General features: G+C 41.2%; 1 protein-coding gene across 4 annotated transcripts in view; it reads left to right on the top strand.

Annotated features, from left to right (window-relative positions):
• The first annotated feature begins 2,149 nt into the window (after window positions 1-2,149).
• The window catches only part of LOC126279018 (uncharacterized), a 174,758-nt gene continuing 154,125 nt past the window's right edge, over window positions 2,150-22,782 (top strand). Inside the window, exon 1 of one of the 4 annotated variants that reach the window (XM_049979409.1) lies at window positions 2,150-2,277. The gene's annotated coding sequence lies outside the window, so the exon portion shown is untranslated. Of the gene's footprint in view, window positions 2,419-22,782 lie in introns of all 4 variants that reach the window. The other 3 variants (XM_049979410.1, XM_049979408.1, XM_049979407.1) reach the window with 3 other exon arrangements.

The following is a 22,782-nucleotide window of genomic DNA, read 5'->3' as shown; positions in this document are numbered from 1 at the left end:
TCAGAGTAATAGCTGGAGCCCATTGAAGATCATCTTGTTGACACTTATCGAAGGACAGTCACAGTTGTTCACAATATGCTCATATATATTCACCTACAAAATTTGTTATTATAACCCACCCCAATTCAAAATCAATAGCAATGTGCACAACTACAACACTAGGAGAAACGCTGTTCTGCACTATTCTGGGTTAAATCTAACTTTGGAGCAGAAAGGTGTGAATTAAGCTGCCACAAAAGTCTTTGATCGCTTATCATAAAGCATCAAAAGTCTGACAGATAATCAACCAGCATTTGAAAACAAATCGAATTTCTCTGTGACAGCTCCTACTCAACAGATGAATTTTTAAATGTAATTCTACAATTAATAAAAAACTGTAAAGAATCCTTTTGTAAACTGACAGTTTCCACATCATTACAAAGTGTTGTATTCATGATATGTGGAACAACTATTAACCTAATCAGTAGATAAATGATTATTAAGGAAGCAGTGCAGATAACCAACGATCTTGCTAGTGATGGGTTGTTTTAACATGTAGCTTAGAATCTCACCTTTCTAGCTTTTTCTGTTGCAAATTTTAAAATTGCGTCATACAAATCGATACCTTTAGCAACACTAAGTTGACAAAACTGGACAGTCGTATTGACTCATAGTGGATGTGAATACTTATCTACTTGTACTGCATGACTAAAAAATTTAAAACCTTTCTAGAAATGGTGCCTCGTCCAAGAACGTGCTATAGCAGTTACATTATTTAACATTTATTATAGGGTATATCAAACAATTGTGTATTACAGGCAACTGAAGATGATCCACAAATAACAGAAGCAAAACGCCTATGGCGAAACTAACAAACTGCCTTTCATTTTGTTGTGAAGACAGACTACACCTCCATGAAAATCATTATTATTGGTCAAATGTTTGAGAGGAGCAAAAACAAGACTCGCTATAAATTACACAATGGATTTTTGTCCGAATTTTCACAGCCAAACAAAGATAGAGAAATGGACAAATAGGATATCAAATTCACCAATGTGAGGTAAATGTTAGAAATATTTAACTGTGTCAAAGTAGTAATGGCAATAAAGGCAACTTAATATTCAAGGGATAATTGCAACATTTCACGAATGGCTGCAGCGAGCTACTTGAGTGAAGTGTCAAAATGTCCATTTCTTCAAGGCACAGCCATTGTGCACATTACACTGGTAGCACATTTAACTATTAAATGATTTCATTTGAACTACATTCAGAACGTTTCGAGAACAGAAGATGCGGATGAGGTGTCAGTAGGTTCATGTTTCTGAACAAGTATGAAAATAAATAAAAAACTGGAAAAATGGGTCAAATGTTTTGTGATGATTTGTCTAAAAGTAAGAAATGAAACAGATTAGAGAAACATTTCACATGCATTTTAATGGTACTCGAAATCTTGTACAGCAAATGATGTTGCGAAATCTTTCTCTAATCTGTTTTATTTCTTTCTTTTAGACATGTCATTCACAAAACATTTGATCGATATTTCCATTTTTTTAAATTTTCAAGTTTTGTTAAGACAGTAATAATGGGAATCAAAGATTCAGTTAAACAGTCCTAAATACAACCGCATCTTTTATATTAACACTACAGACGAAAACTTTTCCAAAACGTCATTTTATTGTTATATTAAAACGTTTAATATTTTTACTGCTATTGCTATTATTAGTATCGTAGGCATCAGTTTTACGCTAATATCGGCAATTTTTAATTATGGAAGGTGAGGGGGAGGGAGAGGGAGAAAAAAACGGTGACCCCCGACCCTTCTCCACGAACAGAGCCCTGGATCCGCGCGTGAAACAGGTAGTAGACAGGACGTTGTAACTACTTGGTCCGAAATGATTCCGCACAAAATTGAAGCAAGCGAATCACTGAAAGTAGGCCGGGTCGAGAGAACCGTTAGTCGAACCTTTTCTGACGGTATTAATCTTTACATTATGGCGCCCCACGGTACTCGTCATCTTGTACATCCGCTGAGCGCTCGAAAAACCGCGACCGCCTGCGCGTGCTTCTTTTTTACAAGACTTGTCTCGCTGACCTGATAGGCCGCGCGTGATCCGTGGTGCCATCTGTGGGCGCATTCGTAAACCACCCAGTCACGGGGAACCTTGAATCCCACTTGAGGCCACTCGCAAGGGGCATTAGTCGCGCGCAGGCAGCGGAGGCGAGAAGTTGCGTGTCAAGTGCTGCGTCGATTTACTATGTGTTCGTCGTGGTTGTCTCTCGTTCGCAGTTGAACCAACGGTGAGTTCATCGTTAGAGTGAATACTGGTCTCATAACTGTTGCCAGCACTCCACGTTGCTTCGCCTGCACACAATATCGCTGAGAAAAACTGAACAATGCTTCAATAATGAGCGCGTAGAAGAGTCGAAGACGTGCAATTGGTCAGTACCCGTTGTGTTTTTAGTGTGAAATGTTTTAATTGTGTGATGAGCTGCATGCACGAGATTGTTGTAAGGCGGAGGTTGGTGAGTGTTCGTCACAGCGCACCAGCGATATAATAATTGCAGTCAAATGTTTAGGCGAATGTTTTGCGTCCTGTGAAGCACGGTTAATGGCGTCTCTGAGGCGAGTGAGCCATTAATGCGCTGTAATCTACTTTTGCGACACTCAATTTTCAACGAACACATTGAATGATATGTTTCTTCCTTCTCATTTGTTTCAGTTTCTCTCTCTCTCTCTCTCTCTCTCTCTCTCCTTTGCAACAAGTGAGTCAGAGAGAGGGAAATACTGTTGCTGATATTTACGAGAGCGATTTAACATCTTATTCGCCACCTACTGCGGTATCAATGGTCAAGTACCCGGAGTATGAGCTGTGGTTCTATTCCGCGCGTGATTCTGTTAAATCTCATACGCTGATGCCTGTGGGATGTCCAAGGCGTCGCGTTGCGCCACCCGGCAGACTGCTAAGCGATAACTGTTGTCGTCAGTAACATCCTGCTGCAGCTTCGTTTGAACAGATCGTGTGATTTGCCAAGCCATTGTGCGTCTTCAGTGAGACATCATTGCGGTTTAGTTAGCGTGAACAACGCGCAGATTATCTTTTAATTTGCAAAATATTTAAAATGGAGCTGTAGTCTGTAGTGCCGAGACTCCACAACATTTCTTTTACACGATAAATAACACAAATGTAAAAACTGTAAATTCGAATAAGTCCTTAGGGATTGCAGTTACGAATAACTTAAATTGGAACGATCGCATAGATAATGTTGTGGTGAAAGCAAACCAGATACTGCGATTCGTTGGCAGAACAATTAGAAACTGCAACAGTTATTACTAAAGAGACTAATTATCCTACGATTGTCTGTCTATTCTGGAGTATTGCTGTGTGGGTTGGGATCCGCATCAGGTAGGACTGGCGGAGAACATGGGAAAAGTCCAAGCAAGGACAGTTCGTTTTGTACCATCGCGGAATAGGGGAGAGAGTGCCAGGAACATGACGCACCGCTTGGGGTGACAATAATGCAGCAGGTTCTTCTCATAAAATTTCGGTCAACTTTCTCCACATACTGTGAAAATAATTTTGTTGACACCCATCTACATACGGAGAAATGATCATCATAAAAATACATGAAAAATCAGAGCTCGCAAATAAAGATTTGTTCGTTTTTCCCGCGCTCTCTTCGAGAGTGGAACGGTAGCGAAATAGCTTTAAGGTGGTTCAATGAACCCTCTCTACCAGTACTTAATTGTGAATTGTAGATTAATCATTTAGAAGAGCGATAGTGCCGTATTTTCGGAAACAGGGTTAACTAAGTAAGTTGTGTGAAAAATTATAGTTAAAAACTGTTCACACGAAAGCTGAGCAAGCCGTCAGTGTTGCTGTATTGTATAACACGACAACTAGGTTAACGTGTTGTCTAATATTTACGAGGTTGGCCCCAAAAGCTTCTATTTCTTTTTCTTTTTTTGTTGTCCTTACCATTCCGCTTACGACGGTACATTGTTGACGTCTAATTATGTGAAATGGGAATAGGAGTAACAAAGAGTTTTGTGTCTATTACGAAATGAAATCCGAATGCAAGTAAAACACATCGCGGTACGCTAATATATGTTTCAAATTGAGCGCGTGCTTGGGTGGTGAAGCGCCTCTTTAGTTCTGATTTCGGTGCTTGAAATTACGAGTATAACAGTTTTATATCGAGCGTCACGCAGATGGTAATTATTGGAATAAAACAGTTACACGTAAATATATCTGTATCTTTTATGTTAATACTGCAAATGAAAACTTAAGTCCCTGAAGCATAATAATTACCACTCTCAGTTTGTTATTGTTTTGGATAAGCAAAATAATGCTTCTGAGTTTTCTTCAGTATTGATTCCCATTAACAGTTTTCCGTAGACAAGATATTGTTTACACTTGCCTTCAGTGGAGCTTTCTCATATTTACAGAGAATTTAGAGTGTGCGGTATCTTGAGATGGAGGTAGAATACAATTCCTTTAACCACTTTAGCTTTAAATAAAGTCACTGTCCCAGAGATTTTTAATTTTTGCCGATTATAGCGGTCAACTGTTACACATCATCATCATCATTTAAGACTGATTATGCCTTTCAGCATTCAGTAAGGAGCTTAGCCCCCTTATAAAATTCCTCCATGATCCCCTATTCAGTACTAACATTGGTGCCTCTTCTGATGTTAAACCTCAACCTTGTTGATAAGGTAACCTGAATCCACCCAGCTTTCGCTCCCATACAACAAAGTTGGTCGAAAGATTGAATGGTGCACAGATAACTTAGTCTTGGTACTGACTTCCTTCTTGCAGAAGGGAGTAGATCGTAGCTGAGCGCTCACTGCATTAGCTTTGCTACACCTCGCTTCCAGTTCTTTCACTATGTTGCCATCCTGTGAGAATATGCATCCTAAGTACTTGAAACCGTCCACCTGTTCTAACGTTGTTCCTCCTATTTGGCACTCAATCCGTTTATATTTATTTCCCACTGACATTACTTTCGATTTGGAGATGCTAATCTTCATACCATAGTCCTTACATTTCTGATCTAGCTCTGAAATATTACATTACAAACTTTCAATCGAATCTGCCATCACAGTTAAGTCATCCGCATATGCAACACTGCTTATTTTGTGCTCACATATCTTTATCTCACCCAGCCAGTCTATTGTTTTCAACTGTTACACAAATAGTGAATAATCAACGCATGAAAATTCGTTTTAATTCGATTTGAACGGGAAATGTTGACATCAAATTACCCACCGAGTTGGGTATGTTTACTTACGAACGCTTTGTTCACTGCAAGTTCCGACTGCTCAGTGGATAAGGCGCTTGTGAAGGTCCACCGTAGTGCGAAAATGCTGAAAACAAAAACTTGAAGCCATGAAGTGTCGATTCGATCGTCGAGTCCGTAGACCTGCTACAAACATCTTAAGATTTGCGAATACATTTTAAATATTTTACAGTGGTATACATACATAACTGATGAAGTAACAGAAATCGCGTGTTAAGGCGTGTGAGGATTGCTGTCCGTATGTTGTTGTGAAGCGTGAACGGCGATTGTATCCACTCTGTGTCTCTCGTTTCATTCAGTGTTGGAGTACATTATTCTTGCCAGTTTGTTGTACTGATCGGCAAGGAAGGCGACAGCATTGTCTACGATTCGGCGTATATATTAAGTTGAGGAGAAAATGGCAATTTTTGCAGAAACTGTTGTTGTGGTCTTCACTCCTGAGACTGGTTTGATGCAGCTCTCCATGCTACTCTATCCTGTACTAGCTTCTTCATCTCCCAGTACCTACTATATTAAAAAAATTTACTATCATTATTAGTTCGATGAGGTAAGCGTTTATGAAGAAGAGAAATTTGTTAACATCGAGTATAGATTTAAGTGTCAGGAAGTCGTTTCTGAAAGTATTTGTATTTAGTGTAGCCATGTATGGAAGTGAAACATGGACGATAAATAGTTTGGACAAGAAGAGAATATAAGCTTTAGAAATGTGATGCTACAGAAGAATGCTGAAGATTAGATGGATAGATCACATAACTAATGACGAAGTATTGAACAGAATTGGGGAGAAGAGGAGTTTGTGGCAGAGCTTGACAAAAGTGAAGGGACCGGTTAGTAGGACATGTTCTGAGGCATCAAGGGATCACAAATTTAGCTTGGAGGGCAAAAATCGTAGAGGGAGACCAAGAGATGAATACACTAAGCAGATTCAGAAGGATGTAGGTTGCAGTAAGTACTGGCAGATGAAAAAGCTTGCACAGGATAGAGTAGCATGGAGAGCTGCATTAAACCAGTCTCAGGACTGTAGACCACAACAACGACAACATATAATTGTAAATACAAAAACAATTCTAGTATATGTAATAGATACAGTTAAGAAATTGTCTTTTGTTTCACCGTCACTCGTTCTGTAGTCCTCAGCGTATAATTAGAAAATTTGTTGCTGTATTTGAATATCCTTCAAGATTTACATCCATATCTCACGTACTTCGTAAGGACTGTTGTGGTGGCATCTGATGTATATTTAGCCAATATCTCCTAGTATCTACGCATTACGATCCTTTTTACCTTATTGGTTTATTTTCAGATACACTACGCTACAAACATTTACTTGTTATTCAGGCATTTGAGTATAATTTGAAAGACTTACAAGTAAACATAGATACCGTACACGAGGGCGTGCTGAAAAATAGTGCCTCTGATTTTTTACTGAAATTTCTTTAAAGCTTTTTAAAGAAAACAGACATTATTAACATCCTACATCCTTATTCTGGCGATGAACACATTTGTCCCAACGAGAGACCGGTTTGTTGATTTCGTCACTGTAGAATGTTTGACGAAGCAACATGCTCCCCTCTGCTTGCACCACTTCACCACTATCAGAATTTTATTAACAGGTGAAAATCAGACAGCTCCAAGTAGGGACTGATGGTCGATGACTGATGTCAAACGAGGGAGTCTGGTTGTTGCAGGTGTCTTATGGCATTTTCATGCTGAAGGATAGGGTGCTCCATGTATGGACGATCTCTTTGAGCTCGAAACTCGATTACTGCACGCTGTTTCTCACGCAGTCACATAATTACGTCAGACATTACACACCACTATGTCGCACGCTATATTTCGGAACCCTGTAGCGGTATATCACTGCAAACATATACACATGGAGAGTAATTATGTAGAATGTTAATAACGTTTGTTTTACGTAAAATGCGTTAAGAGTTTTCACTTTAAAAAGTTCAGAGACATTACTTTTCAGCACATCCTTGTACGTTTATCTGTGAATTAGCTATTTTCTATCAAAGACAGTATTATTCAAATTTGACATGCACACAGAAAAGTCGCCACTGTGGTATGGAAAGTGGTAGTATCACCTGTAAGGCGGAAAGATTATCTACTACGAAATGGCACAATGTGTTATACTTGGAACACGAGGAACATATAACCTTCCCACAATACAGATGTTGCGACAAAATACTCTACGTTTTCCGAGAGGCATTTTAGAATATCTCATCTAGTTAGGAAGCCAAGGAAGACATATTCGATATGCTTGTTACGTAGTGAAATATGTGAAACACGTTCAAAACAAATCTAAATTATTGCATATTTTTAAAAAAATTGTGACTTGATATTAACGCGAATGTGAACACAAAAATGTTGTCTGATTCACCTGGCAGTCGTTGGGCTGAAAGACTAGAGGTTAAACGCACAGTATATTCTGACTCATCTCACACCGCTTCTCGTCCTCTTCTGCGTAATCAGTAATAACACAGTGTGGCTCTTGTCTATCGATCTACCGTAACAACACTTCCTAGGTCAAGTAAACATTGTTCCACATCTTCCCGGAAAAAATTGTGGTTACCAGGAATCGAACCCGCAACCATTGAACATCAGCCAGCATCGTTAAACACTAACCACGAAGCTAATCGAAGCAGTTAAGCTCTTCCTTCTTAGACTTTTTGCTAAGTAATTAAGACACTTTCTCCCTGCTGGCAACTATCATATGACTGCCTGTATAGAAAATCCGAATCGCCAGAACTGACCCCATTTGTAAACACCTTCCCAACGTCGCTCAGCTGTCCTAAGAAACAGTTACAACGGCGCGCAGGCACTTATAAACACACTCGAATGGCTCCGAGCTAAGTACGTCAGCACTTCCCAGTGAGCTGGCTTCCTCGAACCGTGTGCGACAGTCTGGTACTGCGATGATATAATCTTGGCAGTGTACACAGACTGTCCAGTGGCTGCAGTACAACAAAATTCAGGGAGTGAAGAATGAAAAACAGTTAAGGAAGTCAGTTGTAAATAGTACAGCACAAGAGATAACGCAGAAGGCCAAAAACTGCCTAGTGCAGATACGATGTGAAAGCCTGCCGACACCACTCACTGCTAGCACGAAGGGAAGCAGTAAATTATGTAAAGAAACACCAATAACCACAGATGACGCTTTTTTTAAATAAAAACGAAACGCGTCTTGTGTGATGATTTTATAAAAAGCTTTAACGGAAAAATCATGTGGCATACCACAAGACAGATAACCTACACTAACAGATTTTATAAAAAGCTTTGACGGAAAAATCATGGTACATTCCACTCCACATACTGTATAGCGTGATAACTAAACGCCAACCGTCTCTAATGACCTCGTTGTCGACGGGACGTTACACACTAACAACCACCACTAAACGCCAAGACGGCGTGAGCTGGTTTCGATATGTTACTCTGTGTTTACAATCATTCAGGGCTACGAACACAGTTTTAAAATTTTCCGTTTTCCTGAATCACCTTGTATGCTCCGCAAGCCATTGCATAATCTGTGGAGGAAACAACATTGTGCCAATATTAGCGAATTGCATTCCTATTCCATTCTCGAGCTGAGCAAGGGGGAAATGCTTATATGCCGCTGTGCGCCCCCTAATCTCTCTTATCTTATTCTTACGGTTCGTTGGAGAGATATGAGAAGGTGAGAGCAGAATTACCGCACAGTCTTCCTGGAAAAGCTGTTCTCTAAATTTACCCAACAGGTTTCCCCGAGCAGATTGTTAATCTTTCGCGTGGGTCGGTGGCACGCCGGTAAAGTGTCCGAGTACGTATTGAAACATCTTGGGTTCCTAGTATTTTTATCTTACACTTTCCTCAACTCTGTCAGTGTGTGACATTGTGAAAAATTCCGAAATGCGCCATGTTTCGGCGTCCGTGTCGAACCGTAGGACCCTCGCTATAAATATGGATAAAATTCAGAGGTAGGAGCAAGGCAACGGCGTATCACTGCGTTTGGATGATGCCTTGTAAAGCAATCTGTTGCTCAAGCCAATCTTCGCATTGATGACGGCTTTACCTTGCCGTATATATTTCTACAGATGTGTTATATCTAGAGGCGCATCTCTTAATACCTCTGACTTCTGTTATAACACCTACTTGATGACTACAAACGCCGGAACAGTGTTCTGGAATGGGTCGCATTAACGTCTTGTCCGAGATTTCCTTAAGAAATTCACCGCACTTCCCCAGAATGCTTCCAGCAAATCGAAGTCTTCCCTACTACTGCTTGTACGTGTTAATCTCATTTCATTTCACTTCTTATAATTACCTCTAAATAATTTATGATGCTCCTTGCAGCAACGACAAAGTTATGTCAAGGCAGAAACATAAACTACAGAAAAGTTTTCGTTTCTGAGTTTATTAACCCTCTGCTTGTCGGTGTTGCCCGCAAGCAACAACAAAATTGCAGACTGTTTTCTGCATCGCATTTAAATTTTCGTTTTTCAATCGGCAATGGTACTAGCGAACTGCTATTAAGCTCTCATATATAGCGATAGTCTGTTGTCTCTGGTGAAGTTTCTGGCTAGTGAGCAACTTTAGCAGCTACCATGCAAGGTTATGCGAGCGTCAATTACCGGTGCAACAGTTTCTTCCTTGTTTTGTGACGCTGTTTGTCTTACGCAACGAAAACTGGTTGTAAACGGAAAGAGGAAATCTTAAAGATGAGTTATTATACAAAATAGTTAGTGAATTCTTACCTGGGACGTGGCCAATGGACTGATCTTTCCTTGGGAGAGGAAGCCTGGCTTTGAGTACTGGATGGAAAGTAATTTAACAGTAAGAAGTAAACAGCAGCTCCTGAGCCGGTCTGTAGTGTGCAGTAGGTCAGTTTTGGTCACTGGCTAGAGGATGGGCCAACAGATAAGATGTAGGCTTTGCCCCCAGGGGTATTCGGCTGTCAAATGTGGAAAATGTGGAATCGTTCGGCACTTTGTGCTAAAACAGAATTGTTTAAAGACATTTCATATGAAATGCTGCAAAACTTAAACCTTTTTCAGTCACAGGAAAAACAATGTAGTGTTTGTATTGTAAAACCCAAGTGCCTTTTCTGGCCGATGATACATAGAGCCAAGACACAGTACTTCGAAAAAAAGTCTATAAAATTGTTCATGTTACCGTATACATACAATTTAAGTGGTTTACTATTTTTTCGTCACAGTATTTTTGCATGTACCAGTAAATGGTTAATTCCAATCCATTCAATCCAGTGTTCTGTAATATTCTGTAACCGTCGCCACTAACGCCATCTGTTAGCAGCATAAGAAACTGTTTGCACAAGCAGTCATTTCTGTCTGAGCACTTTAGTGTTTGTGGATAATATTATTTGTGTAATGAGTTATTTCAAAAGTTAATTTATACTGAAAAATAGAATGTGCGTTTAAAGGAAACAATGTATGTAAAGGATGGTTGTACGTGTGCGTGAGCTGCTCTTGTTAACTAGTCAATTTCTTCATCGGAACAACTTTGAGAGAAGTGTCTGTGGCAGTCGGTTCGTTGTACACAATGTGTAAGTGTGAACATTCTGTGATGATCGATGAAATATGTATGGAAGAATATTAATAACTTGGCTTTATGTAGAAATACCACGGAAGAGATCTGCCACTCAATAATAATTAACGTAACATGACTGTAAAAGGAACGAGGAAAGATATAGAGATTATTTATCTGCCACTGAACAGTCAAGTCACAGCAACAATCCCTCAGTCATAATTATTTATGAAGAGCAGGATAATTTCCACGGAACGGTGCCCATTGAAGTCGCAACCTTACTGCGCGCGCATAGGAATGTATATATAGATGTTGACAAGAGAGACGTGGAAAAAGGAACATATTGAAAATAGAACGTCGTTCGAGAAGAGAGAGTAACTGCTCTTTTTTCGTTCTCGATAATTTCTTAAAGAAATGAATAACATCACGTATCAGTCATATCAACGTCGTGCACAATACCATCTGTTGTGTAGGCAACGGACAAATTCCTTTTTTCCCTTACCCATGATACAATCCCAACACGTCTTTTATGGAAAGTGGGAGAGTGTCACAGATTTGCCAGACAGTCGAAAGCTGTGAAAATAGAAAAACTGATATATGTACAATTAATCTCGATACTCGTGTCTCTCCTCTTTCTTAATAGACTTCGTGACTTCCAGAGACACTCAGTGTTCTGTTTGTCCATGGGTCATCGGACGATAAAATTCTACTGAATGATCGATGAAGTCATGATCAGTTCCCTCGTTTTTCAATGTTTGTATGATTTACAACCATCGGTCATCACCTGGTAAAATGAAGTGTTTAATAAGAGGCAACAACGTTTTATTTCCCTTTGGTAAAATGAAGTACTTTCCTGACGCCCGCTCGATTCCGCTATAAACCCCGAAACATTCTATTTTATGCTTACGTAGTCGTCCTGTTCCATACTTACACGCAACAAGTACGATGCTCTGGTCAGTACCTAATTTTGTACTGTCGAAGTTGCGTGTTCTTTATTATACAACTTCCGTTCCTGTATTTCTTATACATAAGTTGAAAAGGAAAATTAACTTTCTATGTACTCTTCGACAGCGACACAGAATTTGCGGAGCTCAGTGAACTCAATTCCTCGCGACGCGATTTGGAAAAAATCCATATGGGCAAAAGAATTCTAGGCCTTTTTTGGTATTACTCAAACTGCAAATCAACTGCTTCCACGTGAGAGAATTCGACATCGACGTTTCACTAGATTCGCTCATGGCTTCCACTAAACTGGTGCGATGTTCTGCTACTTTCATTCAACGTTCCGTTGTCCAAACAAGAAACAGTATCCATATTTCCCGCTTCGAGAGTCGATCGATCGATATATACCGCTCGCAGTGAGGCCGCGATTTCGACGTACATCCTTTCTTGGAAATTACCAAATGCAATTTTTCGCTAACAGTTTGCGTTCACATTCTGAGACTATTGAGTTAAAACCAGTTTAAACAACTGATTCCTTCTACCAAATATTTTCAAATCTTTCATAACAAATAATTTTGGCACTGAAGTACGGTATAAAGCTTGGTTACCAACGTGCTGTTTCAGCCATTGCAGTCAATCTTTCAGTTTTGTAACCTGCAGTATTTTATGAGTAGTACTTCAATGTGCGTACATGATAGTGTGAGTATTAATTATTAGTGTTATTACGTTATTAGATCAATATGTGATCCAGTGAGGTAGTGTTACACATATTTAGCAACTACATGCCAGCCTACCATTTTTCTGAGCGGTTTTGTTTCGTTTTAATTACCAATTGTCAGCACGTGATCATAAAACTGGGATAATTTTACGGCATGTACTGAAATTTAATCATACGTTGGCGTCGGGTAGCCCGATGTCTTCATCGTCATATTTTCAATAAACTAACATCTTTCGTAGAAGAGCACGACGGGCGCGTTATAACGTCTACCACTAATGTTGTAAAAGGATATTGTCGGGTTCATTTCTTTTTGTTGTGGACATTGTTAGCCATTATTGATTATTTCCTGCGGTTTGTCAACGACGTAACCGCTGCATCAGATGGAAGGATCCCTTCCAGGCGCAATACTGGTCATCGGCAGGCATTCCAGAAGCCCTCGTACTGGACCTGTAAGAAAATAATTTTGTACAAGTCATTTTCATTATATTTTTTATCAGCATACGTCGGATAATTGAAAAATGTTAAGTTCTAACAACATGGTGACATGATTTCGCCTAAGAAGATAACGGAAAGCGGCGATGTATGCGATTCCGGAACCATACAGCACCCCTCAATATCCATCAGGAAATCCTCATTCATCGTCTTCGTGGCAATGGTGGTCGTACATGCCTCTTTGGCAAATTCTGCTATTCGCTGCTCTGCTCTCTCGATTCACTTCTCGTCCGCTTTTGTGTGAAAGTTGTTAACAGGCCGGCCCGATCGCAAGTTCGAACACTTTCACAATTCCTTAATGCCTACTAGGGCGCCGTTGAAGTTACTTGCTGTCACACCGACCGCGAGTAGACCTGTTATTCCCTCTGTGAATAACCTTCCGGAGACTCTTTTTAGCACTGATCGCGTTTTAACTCGTTAACGGAGCTCGGGATGCACATTACAATAAAGCAAGCATCCTAGAGAACGTTTTAAGCCAAAATTCGATTTTTTAAAAATATTTGAACAGGTTACCCCTTAAATTTATGTGGGATTTCATGCCGAAAGATCCAGTACAGACAATTGCCAAATCTTACCCTCTTCGCCTCCCGCGTGTCGTATACGGCACAAAGGAACTGGTGACCTTTGTCTGCATACAGAACCCATGTAACGGCAAAGATACACACACCAATACCTTTTTCACCTTCTGTAAGGTGTCCCACCGTACTGCTACAAGTTTCAGCGCCCTATATCGTCAATTACATGTAACAGAACTATTAGATGGGTAAATATATTTCTTATTAGTCGAGATGAAGAGGTTGCACTCAAAAGCTTAATACGCGGTAGTGATAAGACTATGTTTTGCCGTCAGTTATAAAGCAGTGGCCAAGTTTCTGACCACAAGTTCAGAAGGATTACGATTCATTGCTTCGTCCCGCCAGCCTTATTTAGGTTTCCGGGTTCTCATTAAGCCACTGGAGCTGATCGTCGGAATGCTTGCTTGGGCTGCCCTGCTTTTGTTTCCTAGCCTTAATCCCGTTATATTCATGTGGTCGTCACAAAAATTATTGGATTTGGCTGCGTTGGTTGTAGAGGATGGACCAACGCCCTTTCTTGCGTCGCCATTGCCATCCTCCACCTCTCCTCCCCCCGCACACGAAATTTGTGGACCTATCTGCGTCTAGTGTTATCCCACGCGAAAGTATGCGAACGTTTTTTAACTGTTTACGAATCTTGTAACTGGGGAGGGACATGGCTACTGACCAAGCCCACATCCAGGCTGTCCGACACATCGGCCTAGGAGGAATCGATTCCAGGCCGACACGTCTCCTCGGATCCCGGAAGCAGCGTGCTGACGAATGCCGCTAACTATGCGTTTTTTTTTTTTTTTTTTTTTTCCTCCAGGCTCTCCCATTTCGTCTGGGGCTGAACGAAAAATATGTCAGCAAATGGCGCACAGTATTATTAAATGAACAAGTAAAACAACGCAGAGTAATGGAGACGAAAAGAGATGTGTAACTGCAGACAACAAAAGCATCGGCTAAGCGAGTTAAAAGAGGGAGTCTACGTTCTTGCAACAAGACACATTTTCGATTTGTTTAATCCCCGAACATGTTTCAGCATAGTTGTGGCATCTTCAGCGAGTTGTTTCTTTTATTGTTGTCTCAAATGTGGTAAAATATGCTCGGGGATCAAACAGATCAAAAAAATTGTTTTCTCGCAAGAAGACGGACCCCCATTAATTCATTACAATTTTCTGCAAGTGCGGGAACAGAGCTAAAATTCCATTATGACAATATCAGGTAAATAATTATTCCACTTTGGATAAATAAGAAAAGTACTATGGAGACTGCAATAAATTGGAATGACCTTTGCTGCTGAAAATAAACTTTAATTATGTACATGGATTTACTACAAATATGAGTCAGTAACAGAAGGGATACCGGTGGATAAGGAGGACACGATAGGCCTTGCAACAGTATAGGTTGGCGGCAGAAAAATCGGAAGGCCCAGAACAATTTCAACACTCTTGGTACATAAATGACCCACTGTTTGGAGAAAAAAAAAAAGAAAAAGAAAGAAATCCTCTAGAAGACTTAAGAGTATGAGTGAGAAGGAGATCGAAAGCAAAAATAAGCATAACTCTGTGTCACCTGGAGCAGTTTCAACCAAACTTGACTTACTAATTGGAAAAAGATATCGTGGGAGTAAGACATGTGTAGATTGTCGAAGATTGCAGTGAGGACAGCTAGAGTGTGACTTCTAATACGAGGATCGGAACTTTAATAGTGACAACTATATATTCACAGCTGGTACGAAATAGATACGTGTATCAAAGTTTTGCTGACCTTCAAAGTAGTCACCAGCCTTGTCTATAACCCGTTGCCAGAGATGTGGAAGTCGTAGGATACTCTTAGCAGTGCCAGTTGTATTGACAGTTCGAGCGGCGCGGTCTATTGCCCGACGAATTTGTAGCAGTCCTGAAGCGAATGCCGTCAAGTGTTTCCTTCAGTTTAGGAATGGAGTTGAACTCACGAGGGCTTAAGTCAGGGGAGTGCAGTAGGTGGTATAGCACTTAGCAGCCCCATCACTCAAACAAATCAGTAACAACTTGCACTGTACGTGCTTGAGCATTGTCCTGCAAAATGATGGTCAGGTCCAGCAGAAAGTGTCATCACTTCTGTCTCTATGCTGTTCTTTTTTGGAACACAACCTACCACCAGCTTAGAGACAGAAGTGATAACACTTTCTGCAGGACCTGACCATCAGTTTGCAAGACAATGCTCAAGCATGTACAGTGCAAGCTGTTGCTGATTTGTTTGACTGATGGGTCTGCTATGTGCTACACCACCTGCTGCGTCCCCCTCACTTAAGCCCTCGTTGAGTTCAACTCGATTTCTAAGCTGAAGGAAACACTTCACGGCATTCGCTTCAGAACTGTTACAAATTCGTCGGGCAATAGACCGCGCCGCTCGAGCTATCAACACAACTGGCACTGCTAAGAGTATCCTACGACTTCCACATCGCTGGCAACGGGATGTTGCAGATGCCGTGTTCCTTGACTTCCTCGAGGCGTTTGAAACAGTTTCCCACTGCCACCTAATCAGTAAAAGCGAACGGAATATCAAGCCTACTGTGCGACTGAACTGAAGAGTTTCCAGCAAACAGAACGCAACATGCCATTCTCAAAGGAGATAAGTCTTCAGGCGTAAAAGTTACTTTTGGCGTGCCATAAGGGACCATTACTTTTCGTAATAGGCCCATATACACTGTAGAGCAAAATAAACTGGTACACCTGCCTAATATCGTGTAGGGCCCCCGCGAGCACAGGTAAGGGGCGTAACACGTAGCGGCATGGACTCGACTAATGTCTGAATTAGTACTGGAGGGAACTGACACCATGAAGTCTCCATGGCTGTCCATAAATCCGTAACAGTACGATGGGGTGGTGATCTGCTGCACAGCGCGTTGCAAAGCATCCCAGATATGCTCTATAATCTTCAGGTCTTGGGAGTTTAGTGGCCAGGGGAAGTGTTTAAATTAAGAAGAGTGTTACTGGAGCCACTCTGTAGCAAATTCTGTACGCGTGTGGTGTCGCATTGTCCTGCTGTAATTGTCCATATCCGTTGAAATGCACACTGGATATGAATGGATGGACACGATGCTTACGTACATGTCACCTGTCAGGGTCGTATCTAGACACATCAGGGTCCTATATCACTCTAACTGCACACGCCCCACACCATTACAAAGCCACCATCACTTTGAACAGTCTCCTGCTGACATGCAGGATTCATGAGGTAGTCGCCATACCTGTACACGTCCATCCAGTCGATACCATTTGAAAAAAGACTCGTACGACCAGGCAACATGTTTCCAGTCATCAATAGTCCAATGTCACTGTTGATGGGCCAGGCGAGGCGTAAAGTTTTGTGTCGTGCAGTCATCAAGGCTACATGAGTGAGCCTTCGGCTCGGAAAGCCCATATCGAAGATCTTTCGTTGAATGGTTCTCACTATGACATTTGTTAATGGCCCAGCGTTGAAATCTGCAGCAATTTGCGGAAGGGTTGTACTTCCGTCACGTTGAACGATTCTCTTCCGTTGTCGTTGGACCCGTTCCTGTAGGATGTTCTTCCGGCCGCAGCGATGTCGGAGATTTGATGTTTTACCAAATTCCTGATATTCCCAGTACACTCGTGAAATGGTCGTACGGAAAAATCCCCACTTCATCGCTACCTCGGAGATGCTAGTCCCATCGCTCGTGTGCCGACTACGACACCACGTCCAGACTCACTTAAATCTTGATAACCTGCCATTGTAGCAGCAGTAACCGATCTAACAACTACGCCAGACACTTGTTGTCTTATATAGGTGTTGCCGACCGCAGCGCCGTATTCTGCTTATTTAGATATCTCTGTATTTGAATATGCATATACCAGTTTCTTTGGCTCTTCAGTGTCGCTGTCTTCCAGTGCAGTGTTCCAGAAAATTATATCAAACAAATTTTTAAAATGTGTGTGAAATCTTATGGGACTTAACTGCTAAGGTCATCAGTCCCTAAGCTTACACAGTACTTAACCTAAACTATCCTAAGGACAAACACATACACCCATGCCCGAGGGAGGACTCGAACCTCCGCCGGAACCAGCCGCACAGCCCATGAAAATCGTATCTTCAGTGGCTCGTATCTCAGCAGGTATTAGATCAGAAATCTGTTGTGGAAACCATTGGCGGAACTATAATCGGACATTGTGATCGCCTGGCAGAAAAGCTTGCAACCATTGTATGTAATAGAGATAAAGCAACTGCTGGTATACAACTGGCCGTACGAGTACGGTTGTTACCTACAGCAGCTCCAATTCTTCGCGCACTAGCTTCAGAATTATCTTGTGCAATTCACAATATCTGCTCCTCCATCTCTGGCGCGCGAACTGTGCCGTGCGTACCGCTGTCCTTGTCGGAATGATCCAGTGTGTGCAAGTCGCTGGAATAGCCTGCTGAGCGTTCTTGCAAATGGAATGGCGCGTTGTGGGTGCCGTTCGGCACACAATTCAAAGGCCTGGAGATTACCGCCAACACCAGCCCACAACAGAATACCATGTCTACCGTGCCCCTCTTGGGTTAGTACGCCTCCATCGCACTGTTTCCAGTGCAGACTGACCACACTGCACAGAATCGCTAATTTTGTTTCGTTAACGTTGTGCGTGGCCAACATAGCCTCAACTGACTAGTGTACCACATCGCTGCATTGCTACGACTGGCCGGCCGCGGTGGTCTCGCGGTTCTAGGCGCGCAGTCCGGAACCGTGCGACTGCTACGGTCGCAGGTTCGAATCCTGCCTTGGGCATGGATGTGTGTGATGTCCTTAGGTTAGTTAGGGTTAAATAGTTCTAAGTTCTAGGGGACTAATGACCACAGCAGTCGAGTCCCATAGTGCTCAGAGCCCTTTGAACCATTTTGCTACGACTGCTGCCAACTCAACCATCAGTGTCCTGCAAATTACAACCATTCAGCCGTGAACAGTGAACTGTAACAATAAGGCGGCCTACACCACCGAAGCCGCGCGGGATTAGCCGAGCGGTCTCAGGCGCTGCAGTCATGGACTGTTCGGCTGGTCCCGCCGGAGGTTCGAGTCCTCCCTCGGGCATGGGTGTGTGTGTTTGTCCTTAGGATAATTTAGGTTATGTAGTGTGTAAGCTTAGGGACTGATGACCTTAGCAGTTAAGTCCCATAAGATTTCACACACATTTGAACATTTTTTGAACACCACCGAATACTACAATCACCAAGTATCTCAATAGGTATTGGTTTCCGGACATAAAATTATTATAGGAACTTTTCTTCTAGTTTTGACGAGTACTGCCTTCTGTAGGAACATGTGACACTTCTTTTTTAGTGTCTTGTACACATTACCGGGGCTTTCTGCTAAGACTCGTCAGGCAAATTTTCTCTGGTGTTTTGGCAAATATTTCGAAGTACGTTTTTACAGTGTGTAGATGGCGCTAACCCAAACAAATACTACTCATCATGTGTCTCATGCGATGCCCATTGTCAACGGAAAACATCGGTTTGTTTTACGTTGCAGTTTCTTTGTCGAATTTTGTGAACTTGCTCGATCGAGCTGATCTAAATAAGTATCTCGCGGTATTGAGTTAAAATGTGTATCTTAACAGGGACAGCAAAACATGAGGTATTTCAGTAATGATTGGGTAGTACTCCAGCGTCGCGCGATGTACAGCGTTACAAAAGGGGAAAAAAGCTAGAAATCATTAATAAAAGGTAATTCAGCATCTTATAACAAGAATACGAGGGAGTAACCACAAAAGGGAAAGAAAACGGAATAACATTACCGTAGACAGAACTTGTGTAGTAAGCATTTCTGCCGCTAGGCGTGTATAGCTCAAGTCATTCCCAGTTCATTGCTACCTGTGTTGTCGACATGGCTTGTTCTGGTCATCTGCAATGATTGTTTTTGCTAGCGCTGGTTTGTTCTTGTTTCGTTTCTTACGATGACAAGATTAAGTGAACAGCGTGCAGCTGTGAAATTTTGTTTTCTACTCGGTAAAATTGCTGCAGAAACTGTTTTAACGTTGAAAACAACCTACTGAGATGACGCTATGAGAAAAACTCAAGTGTACGAGTTGTTTGCTCGATATAAAAATGGCAACTTATCGATTGATGACAAACCTTGTTCTGGACGTCCATCAACTAACCGAATCGACGAAAATATTTTAAAAATTCCAGAGCTCGTACTCACAGACCGTTCGACAGACAATTGATCAAACGTCAAAGATTAGTGGGTTACCTTGGAGCTCGGTTCAGCGGATTTTAACGGAAGATTTGGGGCTGAAACGGGTTACTGCCAAGTTTATTCCTCAGGTACTGAATGGCAATCAAAAGGGACGTCGAGTTGAAACGTGTCTTACCTTGAAACAAAAGCATGAAACTGATCCAGATTTTCTGTTAGAGGTTATTACTGGTGATGAGTCAAGATGCTTTATTTACGACCCAGAAACCAAACAACAGTCAAGCCAATGGAAGACGTCATTGTCACTCTGTCCAAAAAAAAAAAACTGTCGGTAAGTCAAATCAAACATCAAATCAATGCTGATTTGCTTTTCAGTGACATAGTTCATTCAGAGTTTGTTCTCCCGGGTCAGACCGTCAATCAAACCTTTTATTTGGAAATTTTAAGAACATTGCGCAACAGTGTTCGTCAAAAAAAGACACGATTTGTGGCAGACAGGACACTGGTTCTTCCACCACAACACACCTGCACATACAGCCGTCTCTGTTAGTGTTTGACTAAAATGCCATGGTTTCGCTGCCCCACGCACCTTACTCGCCTGACCTGGCTCCGTGTGAATTTATCTTTTTTCCACGCAGGAAAAGAGGCTTGTAAGGACACCGATTTGAAAACACTGAAGGAGTCAAGAGGAAAAAAAAAGAGGCAGGAGCAGTCAGTCATTTCTAAAGGTGTCTATAAAAGAATGTTTCCAACAGTGGAAGCACCAGTAGGGCAAATGTATTAGCTGTAATGGAGAGTATTTTAGAGAGGATAACGTTGTTTTGTAAACAATTTGAAAGTAAGTAGCTTTTAAAAAATAATTCTTTTTTTTATACCCCCTCGTAAATAGAAAAAAACTACAAATACAGTGTTACTAACAATTCAAGGTTTTATCTATACTAAATCTCTTTGACTATGGTATATTTTATAAATATGGATGCATATTATTATCGAATTGTGGAAATTTATGCTTCGGCTAGCGTGATTTACGATGGATGTAACCTAAGCTTATAGTATATTCATATATTGGCAATAGTTCAGTAATTTAGTGACTTTTAGGCAAAATTTCTTCTACCTTAATGTATCCCAATTAAATTTTCTGTTCCACTATACGCGTGAGACTAGTTACCTTTAATACTTAGATATTCGCACACCGCTATTAGTACGTGGTATAATTAGAAATATCACTTCTTATCCTTACTTAAAAGTAAATGGACTATATATTTCACACACGCACCACTTTTTTGACTTCATAATAAAAATTATTTTTACCAGAAAATGTACACAATACTATTGAACGCACAATATTATCATTTCACTTCTTAATTTATTTTACCCTTTTTACCTTTTTTGCTTGGCAAGCAGCGTGCTGAAAAACGGTTAATTTGTATTTTGTAATCTCAGTTCTAACTGTCTTCTCGCATTGCGAGAAATTCAGAATAATTTGATTTAATCTCGAGTATCGCGCTGGCACCATAAGAAAAAAAATGTAGTAAAGAAATATCTGTCACAGTTATAAATTGGAAATTTGGGACTGCTGTTAAGAGACGAATGCAGAAAGAATAAAGCATTCATAATAAGGTCATATTACTACTCGCAATTGGCGATAATAATAGAATGATTAAATAAATTCCCAGCAGGAACACAAGTTTATTTCATTCGAACAAATTACGTCACGGGCAGGGCACAATATTGTATATATAAGAGGACGTGAAAACGACAACAATTGCTTTAGTATTCGGAATTTCTAAGACCTTATGCTAAATGTAATTTGCATTGTAAATGCAGTAGGTTCTTCAGCTGCTGGGATCATTGCTTGATTTCACCTACAAATGGTAAAAAAATGACGTAATTACTGCAACACTTAGCGCGTAAGACACGGACTTAAACCCCCTGTCACCTAAACTTGATGCTGGCTTCAAAGCTTGGCACGACAGACACACAAATTTGTGGTGGATATGTAGCTGTGGTCTGAGTCCTAGATCCATTACACTCTAAGGGGCGGGCGCCCATTTCCACAGGTATATCCCAATTATTTTATAACGAAGCTTAATGATTTAGCAGCGTGGCATTTAGTGTCCCTCCCATTCATAAATTGTAATATCCATGCGCGTATTCATCATATGTTGCAAAATATGTTCGGCAGTGCATGCCAACTTCGTAACCACGATTGAAACAGATCTCCGTGCATGATGTTGTAGGGATTTCTACATTTACTCCTGTAACAGGCAAATCACTTTAAAATGCATTGTAGAGGCACTTCTTACTTGAGTTTCTTCCCATTACAATCACGTAAGGAGCGTGGGAAGAATAGGTGCTTAAATATCCCTGTGCGCGCATTAACTAATGTAACCTTGCCTGCGTTGTCACTACGGAGCCCATGCGTGGGAGGCTATGGTGCAAGATTTGGACAAAAATTTGAGAGCTCCGCGAGAAATGCAGGGCTAGCCAAGCCTGCTGGTGGCACTGTTGTACTTGAACACGAACGGCACCTGAGACATGGCCTCACTACGTTCAATGTGGGTAACCGGAGAAATACTTCAGCTAGTCGAGGAAGTACAAAAATGTTCCGGGAAACTCAGGAATAAAGAAATACAAGTGGCTGAGGAATGAAATAAATAGGAAGTGCAAGGAAGCAAAGACTAAATGGCTGTATGACAAGTGTGAAGAAATCGAAAAAGAAATGATTGCCGGAAGGACAGGCTCAACATACAGGAAAGTCAAAACAACCTTCGGTGAGATTAAAACCACGGATGGTAACATTGAGAGTGCAACGGAAGTTTCACTGTTAAATGCAGATGAGAGAGATGATAGGTGGAAAGAATACATTGAAAGCCTCTATGAGGGGGAAGATTTGTTAGGAGATGAAACAGGAGTCGCTTTAGAAGATATAGGGAATCAGAATTTAAGAGAGCTTTGGAGGAAGGCAGAAGTGATACGTAACATTCCATCACAATTTATGAAATCATTGTCCACCTGCTTAGCTAGGTGGTAACGTGTTCGCCTCCCATGCAAGTGGGTCCGGGTTTGATTCCCAGCTAGGTTGGAGATAAAGAAAA

This window comes from Schistocerca gregaria, chromosome 6 (genome assembly GCF_023897955.1).
Source record: "Schistocerca gregaria isolate iqSchGreg1 chromosome 6, iqSchGreg1.2, whole genome shotgun sequence".
Lineage (NCBI taxonomy): Eukaryota > Metazoa > Arthropoda > Insecta > Orthoptera > Acrididae > Schistocerca > Schistocerca gregaria.
Note: the sequence above shows the minus strand (reverse complement) of the source record. Positions and strands in the feature narration are given on the sequence as shown.